Consider the following 13,302-nt stretch of genomic DNA (forward strand, 5'->3'; position numbering starts at 1 on the left):
GTGTTGAAATGGTTTATCCTTTAGCGTTTATAAGATTTTCAAAGAGTTTAAAAGGGAAATCATCTACTTAGAGCACTGAATACATCACTTTTTCTACAAACCTGAAACTCAAAAACTAGTAGGAATTTCTTCATCTGCTTTTTATTTTTTCTGACATCAAACTTGTAACAAGGCACTCTCCAGGTAACCCATCAGCTCTGTCACCCTGTGTGTTTGGCTGGAGGGCAGTCATGTTGACCCCATCTGCAAAGGCTGGCTGAACTAGAATCTTGGACTGTTAGAATCCCATTCATCAAGGTCCATATAAAGTATGATATGTGGGAAGCAGGAGGACAGATGGTAGGGTCGGCAGCAAGGAACCTGTTTGTTGACATTGATATAGGCCCTTCTTCTTGCCAGTGTGACTCCATGGACTTGTTTTGGCATAGAAGACCAGGCCAAAGCTATCATCTCAATAGAAGGTGAGCTGCAGGCAAACAGCAGGGATTCATGCACAGTAGGTGTTTAAGGTTGGCTTAGATTTTGTCTATCAGCTTGACTGTCATACATCCTTGATCTATGTGCGGTAGAGACTGAAAGTGCTGCGTTGATGTTGAGGACTGTGTCATAAGGTTCCTGATATGGTGCACATGTCTGAATGGAGTTGGACATTGACTATGCCAAGCAACACCAGACTTGAGTGCATTATTCTGTGGTTGAGTAGCAGATGGTGAGTGCAGACGTTTGGAGGGGGTGTGCCTTCAGGCACAACATGGAGCCAGCAAACTTGCTTAGAAGGTTATTGCATGTCTTGACTTTGGCAGCTATGTTTTAAGCACTGATGAAAAATCCAAGCCCCATCCATTGTTACTGAGAATAGTAGGCATGGTTGGTGTCTCAGGCAAAAGAAATGTGAAAATGAATTGTATTGTTCACTGTGTGGGTCACAATTGGTTAAAGGTGTTGTCTAAATGGGTCAAATGAACATTCTCAACCTGAATATACCTGAGTCTAGTACCAAAGCAGTTGTTATAAACATAGGTAAACTATGAGTGGGCAGAGGAAGGGCTATCGGAGCATTGGAAGGACACTGTGGTCAGATACAGTGCCTAACAATGACCTTATTTTCTCTGCTTTTTAATTCAGGAAAAGTATTATGTTCTTCAGAAACGAAAATTAAAAAATCAAATATTTCGATAGATGTTTTTTATACACGGCAGCATGCAGATTCACAGATGAATTAGCACAGTAATTCCACATGTATAAGAAAAGTGATTTTTATTGGTGTTTGATTGTTTCTCTTGAGTAAATTCTGAACACGTATAAATTCATTTTAGGTTTAAAGTAACTTTTTTTGGATTCTCAACAATTCTCATTGTAGAGAATTTGGAAATAGAGAAAAAAATATAGCATATAAAATTTAAATGACTCATTGCCATCAGTCCGGGATAAATATCTCTAAAATTTTTCTCTGCTTCCTTCCAGTTCTCTGTGCCGTTTTAAAGTGTATGTGTGTTTGTATATATGTTTTATGTACATCTTAAAAATAAAAATTTGGATCCTATAGTCTGTAGTCTGTTTTCATCACTTAGCACTAGTTAGGTTATTAGTTCTTAGAAACATAAAATACTCATTTTTAATGGCCTCATATTTGACATTTAGGTTATTTCCCACCATTATCCCTACTGCTCTGAAGATCGTTCTTATATAAATCTTTATCTGTAACTTGGATTATGTTTTCAGCACAGATTCTTAGAAAATTGATTTCTGGGTTAGAGGATTTGAGCTTCTCGATGTTCTTTTGATAACTTCTCCCAAATCATAGGTGAGAGTACTAGTCTAACTACACTCTCACCTGCTTTTGATAGTGTTATTTTATAAATATTGGCCAATTTGGCTGGCAAAAGAAAATGGTATATTTTGTTTTAATTTGCATTGATTGTGTTAATAGGAGTTTGAATGTTTTTCACATGCTTATTTACCATTGTTTTCTTCTTTTTGTTTGCACATGTTGTTTACTCATGTTGTCTTACGGATTTGTAAGATTTTTTTATTACATGTTAAAGTCACTAATTTTGTCAAACTTGTTACAAAAAATGTTTCTCCCAGTTTCATATGCCATTTGTTTTTTTTATTGTTGTTGTGAGAAGATTTTAAATATTTGTATGGTCTATGTGATTTTTTTTTTCCTTTATAACTATGTCTATTACTTTTATCTTCTTTTTTAGCAGCTTGAAGTCTGATAAATATTCACCACTTTTCTAATATCATGTTTTTATTTTTTAACTCTTTTTTCATTCCAGAATTTATTTTAACCTAAGGTATGACACAACCAGCTTAACTTATGTTTTTTCCAGTAGTTAACCAACTGTCCCAGTACCAATTCCCAAATGATTGATCCTATAGGACAGAGTAGAAGTGCTCCATAGGGTTTCCAAGAAGCACCTGGTGGATTCGAACTGCCAACCTTTTGGTTAGCAGCCAAGCTCTTAACCACTGCGCCACCAGGGCTCCTATGACATGCTAATTTTTATCAGCTTTAGGATCTATTTCTGGACTATCTTTTTTCTGTTAACTCTTTCACTGGTTCCATACTGTTCCCATTAGAACTTCACAACAAGTTTGCATATTTGTTAGATCAAATCCTTCCTTATTTCTCTCTTTTAAAAAATGCTTTGGCTATTGTCACTTACTTATTCTTCAAAATTAATTTAATTTGTTCAGTTCATGAACAATGTTCCATTGGATTTTGATTAGAATTTTATTAAACCTATCAATGAGTATTGGCATCTTTGAAATATTCAGTCATCACGTTCAAAAGCCTAGTATGTTTCTATTCTGTAATGTCTCGTACATAGTGTCTTTTTATTCATATAGGTCCCCAAATTCTTTATTATATTTAAATATATAAATGTTATACTCTTGTTGTTGTCTTTAATTGCTTACATTCCATTTTCTGATTGTTGAGCAGAAAAGCCATGTCTTCTTTATAATATTTATTATCTACCCATTTTATTCAATTATCTTGTTAGTTTTAATAGTTTTCTTATAAGTGCTCTTGGGTTTTCAAGGTCATAAAATTATTTGCAAACAATGATTATTTTTTCCCTCTTATTTCTGTTTAATGTCCAATTTCAATGACTAAAATTTCATCGTTAGGTAATCATGGTGATGGGGCAGTCATTCTTGTTCTTAATTATATGGTAATGTCTCTAGTTTTTTCAGTTAAGGCAGGTATTAATTGCTGATTTAAGATAGATATTCTTTGTTATATTGGTAAAGTGGGTTAGAATACTATTCTCTATGCCATTTTTGTTTATTCGGAATGGCTGTTGAAGTTTATCACATGTCTTTTTTGGTAATATTGTTGTGATCTAATTAATGGAAACATTTTTCTTGTGATGTATTTTCAATTCCTATCAATTTAACACACATTTATTCAGCGCTTGCTACCCACTAGATTGTGTACTGGGCATTGGAATTCAGATGCATACCCCTTCCCTTAAAAACATTATAATAAATTGGAACATGACACTTCGGCAAGGTATTTATAATAATTGATTTTCCATCATTAAGTGGTCCTTGCATTACTAGAATAAACTTTACATGTAGGATTTTATTAAAAACACTTGGAAGCTTTTTATAACCTTTTTATGACCATGGTATACAACCTAGTTGTATACCATGTCACAATGAATTTTAAAAATTATTTAAAGGTAAAATGATGATTTACAATTGAAATTATGAGTTTTTACATCTGAAGAAATAGTGTTCAGATTCTAATTAGGAACATCTATAAAACTTAATGGAGCCCTGGTGGCACAGTAGTTAAGAGTTCAGCTACTAACCAAAAAGGTCGGCAGTTTGAATCCACCAGCCGCTCCTTGGAAACCCTGTGGAGCAGTTCTACTCTGTCCTATAGGGTCTCTATGAGTCGGAATTGACTTGATGGCAATGGGCTTGGTTTTTTGTTTTTTAAACTTAGTGCCTCAGCAAATTCATAGACCTCTATAGTATAGATTGTTTAGATTCTATACAATTAAGTAAATCAAGATTTTTAATCATACTTTAGCTCTTCTAGTATAAATTGACAGAAATTATATGTGATATTGGGGCAAATCACTTTCATGGTGCTATCACTGGGTTTCCATTTCTCTAGAAGGTTTTTAAATGATCTTTTCAATTTCAGTATGTGTTTACATTGATTTATTTTCAGTTGAATTTTTTTTGTATTAATTTTATTGTCTCCATGGATTTAGCATAACCTGTTCAGTTTTCCCATCTGCTGATATAATTTATCTTATTTTTGAGTCATTTTGTTTTGCTCTTTTATATAGTATGCATGCATGAATTTTTGGTATTTTTAAATTATACTCTCTTGACTACATTCTTTATATTTCACGCCATTCAAACCCACAAATATTTATTGAGAATCAGTTTTCTACTCAGCATCATGCTAAACCAAAAAAAAAAAAACCAAACTTGTCGCAGTCGAGTCAATTCCAACTCACAGCAACCCTGTAGTTATTAAGAATTATAGTACAGAAAAGCATAAGTCACATACTTTCAAGGAACTTATTTTCTAGTTGGTAGATAAGATACAAATATGAAAACCATGCAAATACAACAAACCCTAATCAAGTATTTATTCTCTATAGTGGCTAATATATATACAGAGTCATGTTCTTGTTCTATCTTTTGGCAAATGTGTTAGAACTCACAATCTACCTTTTGCGTATTTGCCTCACTCTGGCCTTTATAGTACCTTTATCTTTATTTCCTCACTTGCTATTTAAAACTGTTTATTTTTGCATAGTATCTTTATTTGCTGTGGAATGACGCTGGATAGACAATGGTTATGCACAGTAATCTGTGAAATATCACTGGTGATAATTTGTTGCACACAACGTGACCCGATTCAGAGTTTGCAAATAGGAATAGTGCAGGCTATTATAATTGTAGACTGAAAATCTTTGTTTCCTGTATCTCCTGTTTCATCTGAAAATTTGACCTGATTTTTAGAACCAGTCACAGAAGAATTAACATGCAAGGTAGGAGAACTCCAAATGCTAACACTGGCAGGACATTTTAGCAATAAGCTTTGTTATATTTAGGAAGAAGATTCTCATTTTTTAGGTCTTGATGAAATTTTTATATCTTGGGCCACCCTTTTTAAACTTTAGCATTCAATATATGTTCTAAATTATAACCTGGAAAGTTTATCATGTGTTTCAAAAGAATTATATACCTTCTCCCCATCAATCTTTAACGCCTGCATTGAGTAACGTTTGTCACAGACAGCAATGCCTGTCCCTGTGGAACTGCTGTCCTATCTTAATTCAGAAGCAATACTGTTGATTAAATAGTACTTACAGCTTCCAAACTCCAAGGCAGTTTTCAGCCACCATTTCTTCTTGACCTCACTGAGAGCTTCCTGTGTGGTATCATTTGTCTGAGGTCTTATTAAAATGTAAATAAATTACATCCAGCACACTTCCTCTACTTGCCCAGCTTGTTACTATATCGAAACAACTGTCTTAATGAGATCCATATTGATGTATTGTGTATTTCCGTGCTAAACCAAAGTGAAGAGGAAGTTATATGAATACATAACGGAACCCACTTCATAACAGTTTTTGTTAAAGCATCTTATGAATTGGAGGTAACCTGAGCCATGGGAGATGATGTAATTCTACATGACAGAGTTCACAGAAAGAAGATAGCTCCTCAGCTAGAATTTGGATTAGACCCTTGAGAGATGTGAATTGGGGTTTTTATGAACACTTTACTAATTCTCAATTATTCATAAGAATACAATAGCGTTGTGGTAAGAAACAAAAGTGTTATCTAAAATAATTTATCTTTTGCCTTTGAATATAACATATGACATTTTAACATTGAATTTACCATATTATTTTTGTTTTCTGTGGGTTTTCTGGCCTCTATATTATGTCGAAGAAATGGTCTAACACTTGTGGAAGGTGAGACTTTATAGAATAGATAATCTCCATAGGGCATGATTGGTTAAGAGAAAGATTATATAATAATTGTTGTTGTTGTTAGGTGCCATTGGGTTCGTTCCCACTCATAGAAACCCTATGTACAACAGAATGAAACACTGCTTGATCCTGCACTATCCTCACAATCCTTGCTATGTTTGAGGCCATTGTTGCAGCCACTGTGTCAGTCCATCTCGTTGACGGTTTTCCTCTTTTTCACTGACCCTCTACTTTACCAAGCGTGATATCTTCTCCAGGGACTGGTCCCTCCTGATGACATATCCAAAGTAAGGGAGATGAAGTTTTACTGTCCTCACTCCTGGCTGTACTTCTTCCAAAACAGATTTGTTCCTTCTTTGGGCCGTTCATGGTATATTCAATATTCTTCGCCAACACCATAATTCGAAGGCATCAATTCTTCTTCAGTCTTCCTTATTCACTGTCCAGCTTTTGTATGCATATGAGGCGATTGTGAATACCATGGCTTGGGTCAGGCACACCTTAGTCCTCAAACTGATATCTTTGCTTTTTAACACTTTAAAGAGGTCTTTACAACAGATTTGCCCAATGCAATATGTCATTTGATTTCTTGACTACTGCTCCATGGGCATTGATTGTGGATCTAAGTAAAATGAAATACTTGATAATTTCAGTCTTTCCTCCATTTATCATGATGTTGCTTGTTGGTCCAGTTGTGAGAATTTTTCTTTTCTTTATGTTGAGGTGTAATGCATACTGAAGGCTATAGTCTTTGATCTTAATCAGTAAGTGCTTCAAGTTCTCTTCACTTTCAGCAAGCAAGATTGTGTCACCTCCATATCGCAGGTTGTTAATGAGTCTTCTTCCAATCCTGATGCCATGTTCTTCTCAGATTATTTGCTTAGCATACAGATTTAATAAGTATGGTGAAATGATACAACCCTGACGCATACCTTTCCTGATTTTAAACCATGCAGTATCCACTTGTTTTGTTCCAACAACTGCCTCTTGATCCATGTACAGGTTAAGTGTTCTGGGATTCCCGTTCTTTGCAATGTTATCCATAATTTGTTATGATACACACAGTTGAATGCCTTTGCATAGTCAATAAAACACAGGTAGACATCTTTCTGGTATTCTCTGCTTTCAGCCAGGATCCATCTGACATCAGTTATGATATCCTTCATTCCACGTCCTCTTATGAATTTCTGGCAGTTCCTTGTTCATGTACTGCTGCAGATTTTTTAAAATTATCCTCAGCAGAATTTTTACTTGCATGTGATATTAATGATATCATTTGATAATTTCTGCATTGTGTTGGTTCACCTTTCTTTGGAAGGGGTGCAAATATGGCTCTCTTCCAGTCAGTTGGCCAGGTGGCTGTCTTCCAAATTTCTTGGCATAGATGAGTGAGCACTTCCAGAATTGCATCCATTTGTTGAAACATCTCAATTGGTATTCCATCAATTCTTGGATTCTTGTTTTTCACCGATACCTCAGTGCATATATATAACAAGCAATATTAATATTAGGAATAATGATTAATCAAGAGCAGACCTATGAAATGCAATAATACTTGATTAATTACCAAATTTAATTTTGTAGAAAATAATTACCATAGAAATCTTTCAATTTATTGATTACATACCAACTAGCAGGAATAGGAGGTAACTCAGTGATGTGCAGAGGAGAAAGGAGAGGCGAAACTGGGATTAAAATGTGTCACATTGGAATGAAACGCTAAAGCAAAAAATATGTTATGCATAGCTCACCTGCAGATAACTCATCAAAAGTTAACTGTATAAAATCTCTCAAGGACAGTCAAAAAGTTAAATTTAAGAAGAAACTATTCCTTTATACAAATAACCCATTGTCTCAGAACTTACTGAAATTTTCTTATCAATTTTCTTATTGCTTGAGAATCCCAAACTGAAGACAACTTAAGCATGGAGAAAACAATAATATGAATAGCATAATACTCTATACCATAGACTGCCAGAAGAATGAACAAATCTGTCTTGAAAGAAGTACAGACAGAAGTGAGGATGGCAAGACTTCATCTCACATACTTTGGACTTGTTATCAGGAGGATCCAATCCCTGGAGAAGGACATCATGCTTGGTAAAGTAGAGGGTGAGTGAAAAAGAGGAAAACCCTCTACAAGATGGATTGATACAGTGGCTTCAACAATGGGCTCAAACATAGCAATGATTGTGAAGATAGCACAGGACTGGACAGTTTTTTGTTCTGTTGTACTTAGGTTCGCTATGAGTTGGAACAAACTCAAAGGCACCTAACAACAACAACAACATGCTCTGCAGTGCCTTCTCAACTGTCCTTAAGAAGAAAAGCCTTTAGGATGTTGAGAGTATGATAAATGATATAAGATGTATTTTTGTCATCTATGGAGACAGATAGTATTAGGAACATCCTTTTCCTCCTACTCTGTTTCAAAGTCATTCTCCCTGAGGTAAAGTGTATAGATTGCTGTTGACAATCTGTCTTCTAAAGCATTCTTTAATCCGTCATGGAGACCTAAGCTCATGTGATGAGGTCATTACAAGGGGAGTTAGCCCAATGTTGCATAACATGTAAAACCTAGAGAGCCAACTCAAATATCAATGCATTAATTATATTTTGTTAGAAGCACCATAGAAATATGTTATAGAGAGCCTCCATTAGCCTCTGTGGAGCTTTAGTACAACTTAGAAAAAGATGCCCTCTTTGGGCACCTTTGTACAAATTATAAAAAGAAATTTCTTGCTCCAGCAGATGATACTTGGGCCAGAGAACATGGTTTGTTGAGGGGAGCACACCCCAGGACTGGGTGCCTTGTGTGGGGCACTGCCTGCATGATCAGTCATGGCTGCTCTGGTTCTATACATTATTAATGATGTGAAAATAGCTCTTGTTGATCCATACGTTCCAAACTGTTCTATTCTGGCACAGAAAGCTAATAATCTTGGATTCTGATGATACAAATCTATTACTTTGCCTCTTGATAATACTTCAATAATAGAGAATAGCTTTGAGAGTAAAAGAAAACTGTATAAAGTCACCTGAAAAGCATGAATGGTATATCGAGCCCTGTTCCTAGAAGACCTAGGTTGATATTTTGAAATTTCATCTAAAATTTTGGAGTATCACATAGTATATTTAGAAGAATAGATGGATAGAAACATAGAGGAAGAGACAGAGAGGCAGACAGAAAAATGGTCATCTCTGTTCCAGAAAGATATTAAAATTAAGATGGCTTAAAGGGATACATAGATATTATACATATATATAATGAAAATAAAATATATATGAAGTATATATTATAAATGAAGTAAATTAAATAGAAAATGGGAAAACAAGGGAAAAACATGAAGAGGCAAAAATTAGACTTATATTGAAAATAAAATAGCACAATCTTGGAAACCCTATGGGACAGTTCTACTCTGTCCTGTAGGGTCACTGTGAGTCAGAATTGACTTGATGGCAGCGAGTTTGGTTTTTTTTTTGGGGGGGGTGGTATATAGAATATTAAGTACATTTATAAATTGGACTCTGACCATATGTTATGGGAAAATGCACTGATACTAAGACTAGAAAGAAAATATTTTCCTATGATGCTTTTCAGTATGTAAAGGAATCACTGTATTATATCATGACTATCATGTTTAATATTCAATTTCAAGAGAAGCAAAAGAATATTTTATAGGGTTTCTTTGTTATTTAGTGCTGCTACAACAGAAATACCACAAGTGGATGACTTTAACAAACAGAATTTTATTCTCTCACAGTTTAGCAATCTAGAGGTCTGAATTCAGTGTACCAGCTCCAGGGGAAGGCTTTTTTTCTCTGTTCGCTATGGGGGAAGGTCGTTGTCATCAACATTCCCCTGGTATAGGAGCTTCTCAGCGCAGGAACTCCAGGTCCAGAGGATACCCTCTGCTCCTTGCTTTTCTTGCTTAGTGATAATGAGGTCCCTCTCCTCTCCGCTTCCTTCTCTCTTTTATATCTCAAAAGAGATTGACTCAATATATAACCTAATCCTGTAGATTGTGTCCTGCCTCATTAACATCATAGAGGTTAGGATTTACAACACATAGGAAAATTACATCAGATCACAAAACGGAGGACAACCACACAATAGTGGAAATCATGGCCTAGCCAAGTCGACACATTTTTGGAGGACATAATTCAATCCATAACATAGGGATACTTCATTTGAAGCCCTCAATATAGACTGATAACATCTCATTGATGTGAAATTTAATACATTCAGCCTTACAAGGTACAGACCAAGGAAACAGAACTCCATTCTGGCAAAATTGACAAGTAGATTTCTGAATATATCTAAGTGCTAACCTCCAGTGTATGGACAGCACATCTTTCAGGGAATTTTCCATATATACTGTTTCTCTAAACTATGCCTTTGATTGTTATTGATTGTTCCTGACAGTGAGTGTTAGATTGAGTAACTGGAAAATACTTGGAATACTTCACTAATTACTAGCAGAACTACCAGTAATCGAGTTGGGATAGGGTTGAAATCCTCTTATAGAAACTGAAAAGTCTAACAAGGTCACACAGCTGAAGAAATGTCCACCCTCTTCCCCTAAGAGATTAACTGGAGTAGTAACCTTCCATAGGACCAAAAATCTTTTTAACGATTTATTTTGAATAAACTCTAATGTACTGAAAATTGTAGGTGGAGGCTACAAATTTATTCTCTATTATAGCCTGGATAGTGCCTAATTGATAACCTTATACCACAATGTGATGAAGGTTCATCAAATACTCCATAACTAGACTTACTTGTGTCCTTAAGCAATTTATTTGACCTTTCAGTGTTTTGTTTTATGGATTAGATTTCTTGTTTTCCAAATAGAAACAGTAATATTTACTGTTATAGTTTCCTGGGTTAAAGGTAAATTGTTATGACATTTTAGTGAGATCAAGTTTGGTGAATATTTTGATTTCTTTGACACTTTGTAAATGTGAAGCATTAATGTTGATCCAAAAACATCGGTAAGATATTCATAGTTAATGCTTTATATATTCTGAATTTTTACTGCACAAAATTTGCTGATTTTTTTCCATCCATTTAGTCTTTTTGAAGAAAAAAAATTTCTCAAAATTCCTGGAAGCAGATACTACATGTTTACTTCATTTTATAAGAGTGATTTTTGTAAATCTATTTATGATTTAAATCCTCCAGTAGTGTCCAATTCTCAAGAGAATTTAATTGTGAATCCTCATGTAAAGGAAAAAATCATTTTTAAAGTGAATATCACTTTCTATTTCTATATGAGAACTTTCTGGTTTATAAGAGTTCTTTAACGTCCCCAGAGAAGCTTGTCCCCTTACTGTGCTCAAAGGAGGTATGTTCTGAGTGGGCACAAGAAACTGTGAGATAATAAGTTGGTAAATACTAACTTGATCCAAGTACGTATTTGTACCTCTTCAGAGAGATCTCAGAGTACTCTTTTGTAAGAGATTAAGTCAAGATGACATATTATCTAGATGCTTGAAAGGGGTTTATTCTAGAACATTTCAGCCCTAGATTTCTTATCAACTCGTTATGAACCAGTGTAATTCTAGCCCTTTCCATTGAATGATTGTTCTTGGCTGTGTAAAGTAAGTCAAAACTCTTTATGTCCCATGAGTAAAGGTTGGCACCCTCCTCCTCACCCCTGCCTCCCAATCTCCATAGCCCAACCTAACTAAGGGTTCTGGGGATTGACAGATATTCTTATCCCCCCAAACTTTTAGATGTTCTAGAAATGTAGTGGATCAGATAGTTCAGGATTTCCTGCATGCATATAACCATCGTGGAAACTTTCATTCAATGACAGTTGGACCTCTCACCACATCCCCCACCTGCATCTGAGCCTCTGATTTTTTTTCTATAAGAAAAAGAAATAGGCAATGATCATTTGCTAAAGGAATACCATAAATTGTTTATGCTTATTATAGAGAAGTATATCATAAATTATATCATCCATACTGGAAACCTTTGAGAATTAAAGGGACTGTGTTAACAATTGAGATAGGACAGTAGGCATAAGTGGGAGTTGGTGGTGTTTTAGACAGGGCTGCTCCCACTCCTTAACCCTCCCCACAGCTCCATTGGTATAATAGTTCTACTAGCACAGGCAAAGCCAAGAAAACTGGCAACTTCACTGCTGGTGGGGGTTGATTTGATTCAAAAAAAACAGGGAAAAAAAAATACATGTCTCTGGGTGTTATCAGGAACAGTAGCAATCTCCATGGCAAACAAATATGGAGGACCAACATCGTAACTAACCTGAGGTGGTAATCCTGGTTAGGGCAGACAGCAGACTGGCAGATTTGCCAGAGATTTAACATGGAGAATTGGAGAAGGAGACAGCTATAGTGGGCCTTGATAAATTCCCACATATTTCTGGTGGTCTGGAAGGATGCACACGATATTCAGGGAAGATCAGAGCAATTCCAAGACATCCACACATTCCTAAGGCCTTGTGCACAAAGAGAAGAGATGAGAGAGGGCCTGGTAGAAAGTAAGAGCCAAGGAAGACTTGTAAATTGCCTCAGCTTTGAATGCATTTCCCAACTCATACGCATATCCATTGTCAAGGGGTGTTAACTTACTGACCCAAAGTGATTGAGCACAACCTCTGACCAATTATTGGCTGACCTCTAAACTATGATGACACAGGGGCAAGCCCTAGGAAGCTAATCTTAAAATTAAAATAGGAATTCAAACAAACAAAACAAAACTGAGCAGAGACATCAACAACTGCACAGTATGGGAGTGTGGGGATAGACTTCACAGAATTTGTCCAGGCAAGTCACCAACCAAATACTAATAGCAACAACAACCCTTAGGAGAGGAAAGCAGAAGACAGAGTTGCTGTAATACGTTATCTATAATGCAAACTTTCAAGAAAAAATGTGAGACATGCAAAGAAACAGGAGTATGAGAAATAGTTTAAAAAACTGGTAGTCTCTGTCTCAGGGGAAGGAGGGCAGATGTTGGATTTTGCAGACCAAGACTTCAAAGCAACTGTTATAAATATGTACAAAGAACTAAAGGAAACCATGTTAAATGATTAAGTAAAAGTATGACTACAATTACCCATCAGATAGAAAGTATCATTATAAACATAGAAAATATATATATATTTAAAAGCAAATAAAAGTTCTGGGGTTGAAAAGTACAATAACTGAAATTAATTCACTAGGGATGGTAAATAGCAGATTTGAGATCTCAGAAGAAAGAATCCGTGAACTGAAGATAAATCAATAGAAATAATCCAATCTGAAGAACAGAAAGAAACGACAATGAAGAAAATGAACAGAGCTAGAGAAACCT

The 13,302-nt window shown here is 35.4% G+C and overlaps 1 protein-coding gene across 11 annotated transcripts in view; it reads left to right on the plus strand.

Moving 5' to 3' along the window:
* Positions 1–13,302, plus strand: part of ZBTB20 (zinc finger and BTB domain containing 20) — a 920,614-nt gene that overhangs the window by 345,702 nt on the left and 561,610 nt on the right. The window contains exon 1 of one of the 11 annotated variants that reach the window (XM_023728697.1): positions 8,057–8,090. The exons of the other annotated variants lie outside the window; for them this stretch is intronic. The gene's annotated coding sequence lies outside the window, so the exon portion shown is untranslated. Of the gene's footprint in view, positions 1–8,056; positions 8,091–13,302 lie in introns of those variants that run through there. 11 annotated transcript variants of the gene reach the window in all.

The sequence above is a fragment of the Trichechus manatus genome, unplaced genomic scaffold (assembly GCF_000243295.1).
Source record: "Trichechus manatus latirostris isolate Lorelei unplaced genomic scaffold, TriManLat1.0 scaffold00026, whole genome shotgun sequence".
Classification (NCBI taxonomy): domain Eukaryota; kingdom Metazoa; phylum Chordata; class Mammalia; order Sirenia; family Trichechidae; genus Trichechus; species Trichechus manatus.